Raw genomic sequence first — 16,661 nt, forward strand, 5'->3', positions numbered from 1 at the left:
GCGACATGCAGGACGCGTCGCAGGCACCTCATGTGGAAGCTGTTGAGTTTCCTTTCGTGCCTTGCGTAGGTGGTCCACGTCTCGCTGCCATAGAGGAGAGTGCTGAGTACGCAGGCTTGGTAGATGCGCAGTCTGGTTTTCTCAGTGAGGCTGGAATTGTTCCACGCTCGCCGGTTCAGTCTGGCCATAACTGTGGCTGCCCTGGCGATTCTCCGGTTGACCTCCAAGTCGACTGACAGAGAGCTCGAGATGGTGGACCCGAGGTAAGTGAAGTCGTTGACAACCTCCAGGGTATATCCGTCGATGGTGATGCATGGGGGAGTCCCCGTGCCTTGAGCCATAACATTCGTCTTCGTCAGGCTGATGGCTAGTCCGAACTCCTTGCATGCGTGGGAAAGGCAAGTGACTAGCTGCTGGAGTCCCTCTTCGGAGTGTGATGTCAAAGCTGCGTCGTCGGCGAAGAGCATCTCACGGATGAGCACCTCTTTGACTTTGGTCTTGGCTCGTAGACGGGCCAGGTTGTAGAGCTTGCCATTGGATCTGGTGTGAATGAAGACACCCTCGCTGCAGTCCTTAAAGGCGTATTGGAGGAGCATGGAGAAGAAGATTCCGAACAGCGTAGGCACGAGGACGCAGCCCTGCTTTACTCCGCTGCTGACTGGGAAGGCCTCAGAGGTTGCGCCGTTGTAGGACACCGTGCTGTGCATGTTGTCGTGAAAGGACATGACCACAGCAAGCAGATGTGGTGGACAGCCAATCTTCCGTAGCAAGCTGAAGAGACCGCTTCGACTGACCAGATCAAACACCTTCGTAAGGTCGATAAAGGCGAGGTAGAGTGGTTTATGCTGCTCGTGACACTTCTCCTGCAGCTGGCGTAGGGAGAAGATCATGTCCACTGTTGATCGGCCAGCTCTGAAGCCACACTGGGACTCTGGGTAGATGCGGGAAGCAAGGGTCTGCAGGCGGGCAAGAGCGACCCGGGCAAATACTTTGCTGACGACGCTGAGGAGAGAGATGCCCCGGTAGTTGTTGCAGTCGCTGCGGTCTCCTTTGTTCTTGTACATGGTGATAATGTTGGCATCTCTCATATCCTGGGGGATGTAACCCTCCTTCCAGCAGTGACAGAGTAGATGGTGGAGCGGCTGTAGCAGGACTGGTTTCCCGCTCTTTAGGATTTCTGGAGGGATTCCGTCGCTTCCTGGTGCTTTCCCGCAAGCGAGGCGGTCGATGGCTTTGCCGAGCTCTGCCGCAGTAGGTGGGGTGTCTAGCTCCTCCATGACTGGTAGGTCTGGGATGGCGTTAAGAGCAGTGTCTGTTACGGTGTTCTTCGTTGCGTACAGCTCGAGGTAGTGCTCGGTCCACCGCCGCATTTGCTGTTTGGGACTGATGCCCCTCTAATTGCTGTTTTGGCTATTGTTGCCAGAATAGGTGGGTCTGCAGACTTTTTAGGACCATGGGGATTCTTTAAACAAGTAGACTCTACTGAGAGACTGGCAGTTTCTTCTATAACCCCAACCCCCAGTGGCCTTCACAGTCAGAAACAATGAGGCTTTATTTTCCCTGGCTCTGGAACCATGAGCTGTGTGGTCTCGTCTGGTGCTGGGAGTGCTCTCCAGGTGTCCATCCCTACTTTTTAAAATAGGTGACTGTGCTTTCCGGCAGCCTGCCACTGCCACTGCTGCTGCTGCCACCACACTGGGTTCTCTCTGCCACAGTTCTACATCTCCTACCTGTCTGGATGAGTATTTCTTCTTTATATCTTTGTTTGTTGGACTTCCATGGAGCTCAGTTTTCTGGAACTTCTGGTTGTCTCTAGTTTTGAGGTATTTGTATTCCTTCTTAGTCGTGGAGAGATATGCAGAAGGTCTGTGTAGGCCTCAATCTTGGCCAGAAGTTGCAATATATATATTTTTAATATATCTACTTGGGCAAAGGACACAAAAGATAAAACAAACAAAGGGACCACATAAAACTAAAATGTTTTTGCAAAACAAAGGAAACCATCCACAAAATGAAAAGACAACCCACTAAATGGGAGAATATATTCACCAGTGACATATCTGATAAGAAGTTAATGTCTGAAATTAATAAAGAACTTATAAAACTTAACACAGAAAAAGCGATTTAATTAAGAAATGGGCAAAGGACTTGAAGAGGTGCTTCTCCAAAGAGGATATACAAATAGCCAATATGAAAAGATATCCAACATCACTAATAATCAGAGAGATGAAAATTAAACAAAATGAGACATCACCTCACACTAGTGAGAATGGTTATCATTAATAATAACCAAGTTTTGGTGAGGACGTGGGGAAAAAGGAACCATCATGCACTTTTGGTAAGAATGCAGATTGGTGCATTGACTGTGGGAAAACAGTATGGAGTTATATCAAGAAAGTAAAAATGGAGTTGCCTTGCCTTGACCAGTGTGGCTAAGTTTGTTGGATATCCTCTCCTGAAGCAAAAGGTTGCAGGTTCGATTTCTGTTCAGGGCTCAAGCCTGTGATTGCAGTTCAGTTCCTTGTTGGGGCATGTAGGAGAGAGGCAACCAATGATGTTTCTCTCTCACATCAATGTTTCTCTCCCTCTCTTGCTCCCTCCCTCCTCTTCTCTCTAGAGAAAGTAAAAATTAAAAAATTAAATATAAATAAAATGGAACTGCCTATAACCCAGCAATCTCATAATTTGAAAGAATATTTGCACTCCTGTGTTCATTGCAGCACTATTTACAATATTGAAGATTTAGAGGTAGCCCTAGTTCTTATCAGTAGATGAGTGGGTAAAAACATTATGATACATTTATATAATGGAATCCTACTCAGCTGTTAAAAAAAGAAGAAAATCTTACCTTTTGTGAGAGCCTGGATAGACTTGGAGATTATTATGTTAAGTGAAATGAGGCAATCATAGAAAGACATGTATCATGTGATTTCACTTATATATAGAATCTAAAGAACAAGATAAACTAACAAACAAAAAAGAAATAGACACATAGATACAGGGGACATCCTGACAGCTGTCAGAGGGTAGGAGGTTTTGGGGGCTGGGTGAAAAAGGCAAAAACATTAAGTTAAAAAATGTCATAGACACAGACAACAGTATGGTGATTACAAGAGGGAAAGGGGGTTGGGGGAGATAGAAGCAGGTAAAAGGGGGTTAAATGGTGATGTAAGGAGACTTGACAGGGTGGTGAATACACAGTATAATATACAAGTTTGCGCTATAGAATTGTACATCTGAAGTCTATAGAATTTTGTTAAACCAATGTCACCCTAATAACTTTAACAATAAATAAAATAACCTAGTCAAGGCCAGATGTTGAACTGTTCAAGAAAGAACTAACTCAGTCAGCAAGTTTTGCTCAAATCTGCACATTGCTCAGAACTCTCTTCAGACTCCTGTGACCTGAACTCTAAGCCCTTACGACATTACAATTGATAAGAATATTTGTGTGTGCACTACCATTTGTTTCAAAAATCTATGTTAACAATGTGATTTAGGGCAAAATGCTGTTTCTGTATGCCTGAAGCCTTCTGCCATGTGGTATCAGTTTGATCAAATAGTTTACTCTAACAATAGAACTTATGGTGAATATCTGTTTTTCCTCTGGGGTCCTGGAGTCTGAGCAGCTGAGAACAATTACACAAGTCCTACATACCTACATGTTTGAAATCCAATAAAAACCATGGGTACCAGGATTTGGGAGAGCTTCTCTGGTTGGGAACAATTTGCACATATTGTAAAAATAGTTGCTGGAGGAAATAAGTCATTCATGCAGTTTCACTGGGACAGGACATTTGGAAGCTTGTGTCTGGTTTATCCTAGAAGTTGCTCCCCACACTTTTTCAGTTTTTGCTGATTTCAATCTGTATATCATACTTTCACTGTAATGAAGTATAACTTTGAGCATAACACCTTTCTGAGTCCTGTGAATCCTCATTGATCCTGAAGCTAGTCTGGAGCTCATCTCTGATAGCCTCTGATTAATGGCAGAACGATGTTAACACTCATTTTTATTATTCAGCTTAGAAGGAAAACAGATCATCATTCTTTGAATTTTTAAAAATGTAGTGTCTAAACTAAAATTATTATTAATCTTGCATCCAAACAACAAAACATTAAAAAACAAAGCTATCATTCTATGAAAAAGATAGACTTAACACAAACAAATGAGAGAACAAAATATGTGGATAGCAGGGATTGATATAGAAATAATTGTTTAGGTGATGTTAATATATAGTCAAGTTCTGGGCTATATTCTTTACATCTCTTTTAGGTCAATTGCTCCTGTCACTACCACATATTTTCAGTGAAATAAACAAACAAAAAATTTAAAAGGTCCTCAAAAGTAAATTGTAAAACTGAGATAATCTTGATTTATTACACATGCATGTTTGTGCTCAATAAACATCTTTTCTGTGAATGTGGTTGTACTATAGGGTGCAAATATAGTCATCTCTCTGACAGTACAAATGTGTAATTAATCACAAGCCTGTTTCAACAATTTTAGAAATATAACAATGCACTATTATAAATAATTGTACCTGTAAATGTTTGCACCAACTTTACTGACATATTTTAAAAGAAAAAGGATAAGAGTTTAGAAAATTACTTGAAAAGATAACATATTGAATTCTTAGTCTTTCTCTACTACATACTCCTTTATGTCTCTCAGTAATGCAAATGAGAATATATTATCTCCATATGGAAGAAAAGGCAGACAAATATTAGGCTCTTATTAAAAGCATAGCTACTCTTTCTATATCTTTATTTATTTATATATTTGTTAAGATAACATTTATTTGGTAACTACTATATGCTGTATATTGTGGCCATGGGTAATGCAATGGTGACATATAAATGGTACCTGACTTTTTGAAGTTGGAGTGTTGTGGAGTAGGAACTATTACTTTATGTAGAGGAAATAACAGACAGGAGGGAGCATCAAACGTTAAAACAACTGAAAAATTAAGAGAAAAGGAAGTCAACCTGGAATGGAGTTGATATATGGGAGATTTCAATTCTTAACTTCATGGAGTTTAAGGCTGATCTGAGAGATACAAACAAACTTTTTTTCTTAAATATTGTTACGTATGTCTATTGGGTGCATAGGTTCAAGGTCATAACTAGCTGCACATTTGTCTGTGACTAATGTTAAGCAATAATGTTTAAGCTGTTGGTTTGGTTATAAGTGTTTTGTAACAGTGTGTGTTATTTGATAGTAAATTGTATCTGAGAGATATTGCAAACTCTGAAGTCAATGTTTGTGTAGCTGTTTTTCTTTGCAAACTTTGAAGTCAGTGTTGTGGATGTGTGTTTACCATTGAAAATGGCTGGAAAATATATCAATTCAATAATCCAAGAGATGTGGAAGAACTTCAGCATGTGCTACTCGGGTCTGATGATGAGAATGAAAACCTCAAGCGTGAAAATGAAAGTGATTTAGAAGATGAAAGTTATGTGGAAGTTTATTCAGAAGATTTGGATACCCAACAAGATACTTCCAGTGAAGAAAGTGAAGAAGTAGACCTAAACGAAGTTGTTTTGTTTTTGTTTTTTGGAAAGGATAAAGAATCAAAATGAAGGGAAAAACCTGGATAAAAACACAAATTAGAAAACAGCTGCAGACTATTTTGTATCAACTTCCATTAGTTTGGCCAAATGCAAAAAAAAAAAACCATGCCAAGACAGAACTTGAAATTTGGAACTGCTTTATCACAAATGATATTTTAGATCTAATCTTATTATATATAAATAAATACATCAATTCTATCTTGAGCCAGTTTTCATTATAAAGAGATGCCAAATGAGTTGACAAAACTGAATTGAAACCATTTTTACATCTCATACCTAGCTGGTTTACATCACAACAACTGGCTATATTTGCAGGATTTCTGGGCTACAGATGGTAGTGGGATTGAACTTTTTAGACTTACAACATATTTACAGAGAATTAGATTGATTCATAATTGTATCAGGTTTGATGACAAACTTAGCTGCTTAGAATGCATGAAAGTGGACAAATTAGTGGCTGCGAAAGACATTTTCTCAGCATTTGTAGAAAATTGTAAATTATGTTACTCTATGCAACAGAATGTAACAACAAATAAAACGTTACCTGGATTTAGAGGCAAATGTGGGTTTAGACAATATATTCCACCCAAGCTTCATAAATAAGGTATAACATTTTTGCCACGGTTGACTCAGAAGTATTTTACACAGGATATCTTGGAATATATGCCAGTAAGCAGCTTGAAAGTTCTTACTTAATTAGTGATAAACCAACAGATGTAATTTAGAGACTTGCAGGACCCATTTACTCATCAGAATATAACATTACAGCAGATAACTGGTTCACTGATGCAAATTTTATCTTTGACTTAAAAAAAGTGATTTTAATCTGTAGGTACTATTCATAATAATAAACCCCAATTACCCCCTGGATTAGTGTCTTCTAAAAATAGGCCTGAAAAATCCAACTTATTTGTTTTTGGCACAGATTTCACACTTGTATATCATATACCCAAAAAGTGAAAAAATGTAGTTTTAGTTTCAAGTACGCATTCCAATGATGCCACAAATTTAGATTCGCAAAACCAAATCAAGTCAGGAGTTGATACTATATACCTATCACAGGTACGTTTAATATGCCCAAGGAGCACCAGAAATTGGCCTATGGTTATATTCACCATATATTTGAATATGGCAAGCATAAATGCTCAAACTGTTCATATGCTGAGCAGAAATATAATAAAGGGCACAGAATACTTATTAGAAATCTTGTAACACAGTTAATGACAGAACAAATAAAAAGGCATTCAGAAATCTCTATAGGTGTGCACAAGCCTTTACATGTGAAACTTCATCAATTTCAAACATAAATTGAAGAAAATTCTAATGACTACATAGGTATGGCTTCCTGAACAAGAAGAAAAAGAAAAATGTATGTTAGGTGCCATGCATCCTAAACAAGTTGCTTATCAAATTATTTTTTGCAAGTGTTGTGAAAAGTATTTATGTCTTGAGTATAGCAATATTGTTTGCAGTGACTGTTATGAACATTTTGCAAAGCCAACTAAGGGAGATTCTGATTAATTAATGTTAAAAGGTGTTTTCTTGGTTGTTTCTTTTAGCAATATCCATGTTTCCATTATTTGAAAATAAAAAAATTTATTCTTTGTTTTATATTTGTTTAATAATTTCTAGATTGTAACTGAAAATAAGTTTAAAAAATAAAAAATATATTATTAAATATAGTAACCATTAATAAATATTTATTAAATATATTAAATGCAAAATTGCAGTGTTTTTAAAGTTTTTTTTGCATTTTAGCACATACTAGTAATAAATGTATCTCTCAGATATATGCCACCTACACTGTAATTTTTTTAAATCACATCCTCCACAGGGTTAATGAGGCACTAGGAACTTTTCTTTATGCCATGCCAAACATACAGGGTGTGGCAGAGTAAATTTACAGTTGTTTGTACACAAAACACAGAGCTTACACTGTATTATTATTTATTAATTATTATATTATTTTTCATATGAACAACTGTAAACCTACTTTTGCCCCACCCTGTATTGTCCTTCAGAGTTTTTATGCTAAAGCCAAAAAATTATGAAGTGTTTTAAACAATGTATTATAGTTATTTTGCATTCACAGATTCAAATAGATCTTGTCTACAACATTTTAGAATGTATGTTAATTTTTAGAAATTAATTAGAAAGATATAGCTTGGTGTTATTTTCTCTAAAGAACCATTGAGAGGTTGAACCTGGAGATTATCATCCAGACCAACACCAAGGCCAAATTGCCAACATATATGTTAAGTGGAGCTTCTTTAAGTATGTTCTTTCCAAAGTCCAGATTGACTAATTTGGAACGCACTACCATGTTTTGCAATAGATTGAATAGTAAGCAGTTTTTAATGTGTCCCTACTCAGCGTTTTGCACCAGAAGTTCTTGTTTCCTTTAGGGCAACCATATATCTTTTGAAAAATCAAAAGCATTTTTTTCTTTAGGAAAAAATATATGATGGCTATCTCAAATTCTGTTAGACAGCTAATATTAATTTGTGGGATAACACAAGCCAAAGTGCTGCAATTTTTTCTAATATGCCTGGTTTCCTTTCTCTTGCAAGTTATTGGTGAAAGTTTGTATGTAGTCAACTGATAACATCTTTACTGCCACACCCCATAAGTGGAAATAAATTGAAGACTTCAGAAGAGGAAAAGAAAGAGGTAGAGAATACTGTCAAATTCAACTTAGGGATCCGAGTTCTAGCTCTAATGATCAAGTTAGCTTACAGTTTTATAGTATCTAAATTTATATATGAGAGGGACACGCCCCCCCCAAAAGAAACTTATTTATTGAAAAATGTGTATTCTTACACATTTGAACTTCAAAATTCAGTCGAAGTACTCACCATTTGATGCAATATACCTATTGATATTATTTTCACAGCTCAAAATAGTTTTTGAACTCATTAATTTTGATGTCTTTTAGTGTTTCTGTTGTTTTTGTGTTACCCTCTTTCACATAGGCAAAATGTTTCCTTTTGAGGACATTTTCATCCAGGAAACAAACAAACAAACAAAAAAGTTGCCCCAGGTGAGATCAGGGGAAAAGGAGGGTGGGCCAAAGGGTCATGTTGATTTTGGAAAAAAAACTACTGAGCACTCAGTGTGGTGTGGGCAGGTGTGCTCATAACTCAGCCATCATGAAATGGGAAAACGTTCTGAAAGAGTCTTCAAAAACAATTCACTGAAACCAAATGCAACCTCTCACAACAACAACAGCTTGTACAATGATACAGATGGGTTCCTAGAACATGAACCTAGCACCTAGCAGCAGAAGCCTATACTACAAGTGGCCGCCCTCCAAAATATTTTTTTGTTTGTTTTTTGGGGTGCTTCTTAGTAATTACAACAGAACTGTCTCAAGTTAAAAAACCATACACAATGATATCCCCCTTTGCTAGGCTAATTATAACTGTTATTTAAGAATTTATTTAAATATATTTCTCCAGGTAAGTACCTGAAGACACTGGAAAATTCAGAATACAATAGAAATTTTGTTTTCTTCAATGATCTAAAAATAGTTTTGTAGTTTGCTTCCTACTTTTATATTCATAGGATAAAATCAAGATCCTTAAAATTATGTTCTTTGTAGAAATAATGGTTTTCTAACAAGAGTCTTCCATGTATAAAGTTTTTTTTTTTTTTCTGCTCTCACTTAGCAGTGCTCATCCTGAGGAATTATATGGAACAATTTAACAAGGTACATTGCAGAATGTGACAAAATATTCTTGCATTTTAACCAATATGTATGTGTAATTCTTTGAATTCTTTTCATTTTCCCATTATTTGAGATAAGTGCCTTTGTAACTATGTACTCAGAAAAAGTAATGAACACCTGTGCCTGATCTGAATTATGAGGAGTCTGTTATTTTCATCATGAAAGATACAAAAAGCATAGTAGGATGCTGTTATAATAATCAGCCTGTGCAGGTTAGATGAATCATTGCTTTTTACTCATTGCTACATGACAGTAGCCCCCCAAATGCTGATTTTTTTTTTTTACTAATTCAAGCATTTATAAAGAAGAAATTGCTATCGTCAAAGAATAATATCTTATATAAAATATGCACTTATTAGACAAATCATTATGAACTCTAATTAGGAGTGCCAACACTTGTACAAACAACCATATTGTTCTCAAAAGTTTTAACATTCCTCATCACAGAAATAATCAAGAATTATTGATATTTTCTAGATCTAAATAGCTAGCTATTGGGATTCCCTTGTGTAAAGCAATAGCATTTGAAAAGAAAAATCCCAGCATTTGAAATTAAGTAATCACCAACAAAATCTTGTGTTAAAATTTTTGCTATCCTTGGCAAGAATATTATCTTCCCCAGTGTGTAGAATTATGTGTAATCTTGATTTTAAGAATCAAGCTAAAAAATTCCTTTTAAGTAATTGTTTTATAATAACAAATGCTAATTTTCCTCAATTGAATTAGCCATTCTGTCAGAAGGTAGAGCTTAAAAGAAAGATGAAGAGAGGGACAGTAGATCCTTCCACAGAACTTTTCTATGAAGGGTAGAGGGTGGATGTTTTTTATAACCCAACAAGGAAGCATAGAGGAAGGATGGTGAATGTTAACCATATACTGAAATGGAAAAATAGATGATTAAGATAATACAATAGGTAAGTTGAAGAACTGGAAGCCTATTTATCCTGCCATCAAATTAAAATCTTTCTGTACTATATCACAATGTAAAAAAAAAAATCAGTATTTTATTGCTAACAAATAAAAAAAGACAAAACACTAAAAGACTTTAGGTAATGTCAAAACAACATATGATGACATACAGCGGTATTGTGAAAGCTCAGGATAGAAAATCATTTGGGTGGAGAGTTCAACCTTCAGTACACTCAAAGGTCTTAAACCTTAGAAACACAGTAAGTGTAGGTTGAATTAGTGAGATTGAGGGTTGTTGTACAAAATCTTAAAGAGGAAAAATAATAATGCAAATAGATAAAGTAATCGTTTTAATGTGACAATATTGAGGTCATTAGGTAATACTTGCCTTGCTGAATAAATGAAAATGGGATGCTGCATAGTGTTTAGGAGTTAATACATGGGATGACAGGGATACAGCTTCATTATATATAATTGAACATCACTAAAGGTGGAAGAAAATTTTGGTTTATGCATTCTCCTGTTAATGGACATTTGCACTGTCAAATTTTAAATTATTCATTTTTGTAGAAATGTTTGTATGAATGTATTATTCCATTTATTTTGGGAAAAAATCAGGAGTAAAGGGCTGGGATGTATGGTAGGAAACTTTTTAAAAATAAGACATTGTTAGTATGTATAAATATAAAATAATTTTGTATATTGATGATGTATCCTTCAACGTTGCTAAACTCTTCTGAGTTCTAGTAGGTCTCTCTTACTGATTCCTTGGAATTTTCCACATATATAGACATGCTTATCCCTCATCCTCCTTGAGACCAACAGGCTAGTCCATGATTGTCCTTTTATAGCAATGACAAGTGTACAAGAAAGCAAAAAGCAGCTTACAAGCCAGCACCAGTGACCAGACAAGTGTTGAGGCTATCTTAGACTACTCAGTTTTAGCTAGAGTGGCAGAAAATGGCTCCGCATAGCCAAGCCCAATTTACAATCCACAAAATCCTGAGAAATAATAATCATTTTTTTTAAACACACAATTTTATAGGTGGTTTGTTATGGAAAATCAATAAATAAGACACAGAACAATTCAACATATAAATTAGAGATTCTTTAGAAAACATGTAAAGGAGAGCCTATCATTATCTCTAGATTTAAAGTAAAAATTAATGAATGTTTATGTATAACAAATTCATTTCCATTGATCTGACACTCAATAAATAAATAAATATAAAAATATTTTATTCTATCTATGTGCGATATATTTTTTAAATCTCACTTTTTTAAATCTTGTAACTAATTTTGCCTCATAGCAATTATTTACCCTCTTCTTATTTACTTTTTATCACATAATTAACTTATGTAGAATCATTCAAGTACTTTATATGTAGTTTATGGATTTAAATGTCTCTTTCCTGGTGGAATTTTCAATCATTGATTTCTTAAGGGTTGAAATCTGTCCCCTTAAAAAACCTCAGAGCTGTCAGCAGACGTATAAACAAATCACTAGCCTCCGTGCACAAGTGATTGCACTGGGTGCTTTTTATTGTAGGGATCAGAGAGAGACTCAGCCAAGGCAGTGAAGACGGAAGACCATGGCTCTCTGAAGGCTGGTTAGCCGTGTCTCAATCTAGTTGTCACCTTGTGCACGGTGTATTTTATTGAGCCACTTCCACCTTTGGCACAACCAGGCAGTCTACCAGTGAGCTCAGTTTGGAGGTCAAAGGCTATATTGATTTGGAATTATGTGAGGCCCTCAAATGAAGGCTTGTGAAACCATTTCTGTTGAGGTGAAGAAGATATAGTAACATTGAGGATGGCACAGGCTTTACAATACCTGATATTTAGAAAAAACATTTTGTGAAACTATTTGACCTTTTAAATGTAATCATTATTCCCTAGTGTTTGAATCATATTATAAATATACAGTGTATATTATATCACTTTATCAGTACATGGGGAAGAACTAGGTGTGCATTAAAAAGTTAAAGATATTTTAAGCTTTTAGTTCTTTGCAAAGTTGAAGCAGAAACTGTGCGTATATTTGGTATTAGGTCAAGCCCAGATACGAGGTTAGGAAAATCAGCAAGCCTGCTGCAATGAGTACTCTATGGCCAATAGCAGATGCAGAGTTCCACAAAAGGCGAAATTAGGTCATTTGTTTTTTTACATTGGGATGCTTACGATTGTACATGAAAGCAAGTAGAAATAAAAATTTATTATCAATGACTAAACTGTAAAGCAAGGCAAGGATTTTAAGAAAAAAATTTTTTTATTGCTGACTTTTAGAGAGAGAGAGAAAGGGAGAGGGAGAAAAAAAGAGAGATCAATTTGCTCTTGGTGGCTTCTTGTATGTGCTATCACCTGGGATTGAACTCACAAGCTTTGTGCACCAAGATGATGCTCCAACTAACTGAGATACCTGGCTAGGGCTGAAAAGCAAGGTTTTTAAAATGAAATTTCATAAGTACTAGTAGTGAAGTTTTAGCTTATTTTCTAAAAAAAATAATACACAGAAGTTTTTTCTTAACTACAAGATGCTTCATCATTTTAATCATAATTTGCACTGAGTTACTCTTAGCTTTTGAAAACCCAAAAACTCTCATAGATACAATTGAAACATTGACTGACATATAAATCAAGCTGAAATAATGGAAATATATTCATTCTGTGGTCACATCAAAACTCAGTTGTAATAAAGATTTAGGAGTCTGTATCTAAATCTGTATCTGCATTGTATAATGCTTATCTACCTAGTTAAACATGTATATGATGTATATGTATATACAGTAGGCAAATATTCATACTTATATAAAGCAAACTACCTGAAAGTGGAAATAATTTGTTTTAATATATTTTCATTTTTAAAGCATTAATATTATTTCTCTCTATTGACATTATATCAATAGAATCTTATAAATATCACCATGTTCTTTAAAAGGACAATTCCACTTATCAGCCTGTGACATATTATTTTTATGAGTTATAAAATAAACTAAGTGTAAAATAAATCAAATTAGCATATTAAATGAGTAAAACCAATTAAAAATTTACAACAGTGTCTCAAGCAGTGACACAGATATATATGATTCAAATGTTTATTCCAAATATTTGATAGGCTATGCTTTTTTACTTAATAAATTTGTGGAATGGAAATATTTCCAGTAGGTTTTCCCAAGCACCAAAATGATTAATGAAATATGTCAACCATATGTGTTAGTATTTTGTTGTTGTTAAACATTTATTTATTATATTAAATATTGTGATCTTAGAAAATGTCTAAGTGATTCTATAAAAACATACAATTTTATTTTTTATCTTTAAAATATATACACACACCATTAATGAGGTGCCATTAGAATTGCAATTAAAAAATAATAATTCATTTGTTTGTTTGTTTATTTTTAGAGAGAAGGGAAAGGAGAAAGAGAAGGAGAGAAACATCACTGTATGGTTGCCTCTCACTCGTGCCCCCAACTGGGGACCTGATGTGCAACCTAGTCATGTGCCCTGACTGGGAATTGAACCAGCGACACTTGGCTCGCAGGCCGACGCTCAACCAACTGAACCACAGCAGCCAGGATAGAATTGCGATTTTAACAGTATCTCTCAGTGGCTTGAGTGCTGGCCTGAGAACTGAAAGGGTCACTGGTTCAGATCCCAGTCTGGGCACATGCCTAAGTTGTGGGACAGGTCCCCAGTTGGGAGTGTGTGAGAGACAACCTATTGATGTATCCATTACACAATGATGTTTCTCTCCCTCTTTTTCTCCCTCCCTTCTCTAAAAATAAATAAATAAAATCTTTAAAAGAAAACAAAACAGTAATTCTCAACATTATGCTAGGGAATACCCTGGGGTCCCCAAGATCCTTTTAAATGTTCTGTGGTGTCAAAACTATTTTAATGCTTAATAATGCTTAGGAAAAATTTACATCTTTTTTACCTTCATTCCTTCATGAATATACAGAGAACTAAGTGTTTATAGATATGATTTCTGATTCCACTTTTAATTAACCCTTAAAGACACTAGCACCTGTTAAAAATTGGTGTACTATTAAAGTAGAATTCTCACTACTGTTTTAAATATATATTAAACCTTTTACCAACTATTTCTGTGAAGAAAAAAATTTTTTATATACTTCAACCAAAACAGCATATTATGACAAATGAGTGGTAAACACAAATACAACAATCCAGTTATCTTCCAAAAGACAGGTGTTTTTTAAAAACCAGGAACGTATAATAATAGCATTCCTTGAACATTTTGTTTTAAAAATAATATACAAGGTAGGGCAAACATACGTTTACAGTTATGAGTATGCAAAACAGTTTATTCTTGTATTATTAGTTATTGTATTATTTTCTATATGAACAACTGTAAATCTCCTTTTGCAATATCCTGTATTTTTACAAATATATGCTTTTTGTGTTAATGTATAATTAATCTCTTTGATATTTTAACTAAATTAAATGAATACATCACAATATTTGTTATAATATGATAGATATCAATACATATAATCCATATAAACAAAATTCTCAAAGAATTTGGAACATGATAAATCTCCTAAAATCAATATTTGAGAACTGTTGATTCAAATGTTAAGTAAAAGAATAAACATTGGTTAAAATATGTTTAGCACTAATCAAATTGAAAATATTTATCTGATATTATATTTTGTAATGTCATTATTTCAATTTTGATACTGTCTTTCATCAAATATGTACGTATGTCATTGTGCTGTAAAAAACAAAAAACAACACAATCAAAATTAATAATTAACAAGAAGGAATTACTTTAACAGAATTGAAACAACCATAGAGTAAAATACTATAAGAATTATAAATAATTATTTGTGGCTATGTAGGTTAAAATGGATATATGCTTACAGTCTATTTTTAGTTCCTATTTCATGATTTTATAAAATAACAAAATTACAAAACTGGTGGGTAATTTCTTCTTTTTTTGAGTTATAGACAATTTTTATTTTCTACTTTTGTATATTTTATTATTTTTCTTGACAAAATCCATATATTCTGTATTATTTGTAGCAAAAAGACATTATAAAGAATAATTTACTCCTATGGTCTGTGATGAAAAAGTAATGGTTTTAATAGATAAATTTTTTAACAAGAAATATAAACTTTTTCCAGCTAGTAAAATTACATTGTTTGACCGATAAATATTTGTTTTCTTTAAATATTTTTTAAAAAACAAAATATTAAATCAAGCATTTTAGCTCAATATAAATATTTAGATTGCAGTGTAAAAGACAGGCATTTTTCTAACAAAATTTCAAATCCTAAATTAAAATGTTGTTCCTTTAACACAGCAATATTTGTTCTTTTTGAAATGTTTTATGCTGAAGAAAAATAACCACAATGAAAATATTAGCAACAACAAATTTCATTAATGTTCATCTACTGTGTTAAGGATATTCATTCATTGTATAAGCTGTGAAGGCATTTTTTATGAGGCGTGACAATTGCTATTGTAGTGCTTGACCTGATTCACTTAAATTGTCAGAGGTGATCTCTGAAACAGCCACTTGTAATAGAACCACTAAGAGAAACTATGGTTATTGCAAAGCAGAGATTTGTTCTGAGGTTGTCTTGTTGCGCTTCAGATAAGTCAATTTCAAAATCAGAACACTTTCAATTTTCAAAGCATAAAGCTATATACATTTAGCTTTATGCATGTGTATTCCCTCAACGATGAGTAAACTTAAAAATTATATTACAAAGACCTACAAACAAACTACATGTACTAGCTCTCACTACATTAAAAAGAGCAGAAAGGGACTCAATTTTCAGAAATAGTCAAAATATGTTTCCAAACATCCAGTTTAAAGGTTTATCTATAAAGCACAAAATTATTCTTATGTTATTAAAAATGAACCTATTGTATTCAATAACAGACACTCTCAACATAAATATAAGCACTTCTTTGAAAAACAATACATTCAATTTTGAAAATTCTACCTGCTTCAATTTTAAGACTAATTCAACATAACATAAACAGGCACACCTCAGAGATACTGCCATTTAAGTTTCAGACTACCACAATAAAAGCAATAAAAGGAGTCATATTAATATTGTGGTTTCTCAACTCATGTAAAAGTTATGTTTACACAACACTGTAGTCTATTAAGTGTGAAATAGCAATATGTATAAATGTACCTTAATTAAAGATACTTTATTGCTGAAAAAATGATAACCATCATCTCAGCCTTCAGTGAGTTGTAATCTTTTTGCTGGTGCAGGGTCTTGCCTTGATGTTGATGGCTGCTGAGTGATCAAGGTGGCAGTTGCTGAAGGATGGGGTGACTGTGGAAATTTCTTAAAGTAAAACAACTAATTATTTCATGTTGATTGACTCATTTTTCACAATTTCTGTGTAAAATGCAATGCTATTTGATGGCATTTTACCCACAGTAGAACTTCTTTTGAAATT

Source organism: Furipterus horrens, unplaced genomic scaffold (genome assembly GCF_987537825.1).
Source record: "Furipterus horrens unplaced genomic scaffold, mFurHor1.1.pri manual_scaffold_3, whole genome shotgun sequence".
Classification (NCBI taxonomy): domain Eukaryota; kingdom Metazoa; phylum Chordata; class Mammalia; order Chiroptera; family Furipteridae; genus Furipterus; species Furipterus horrens.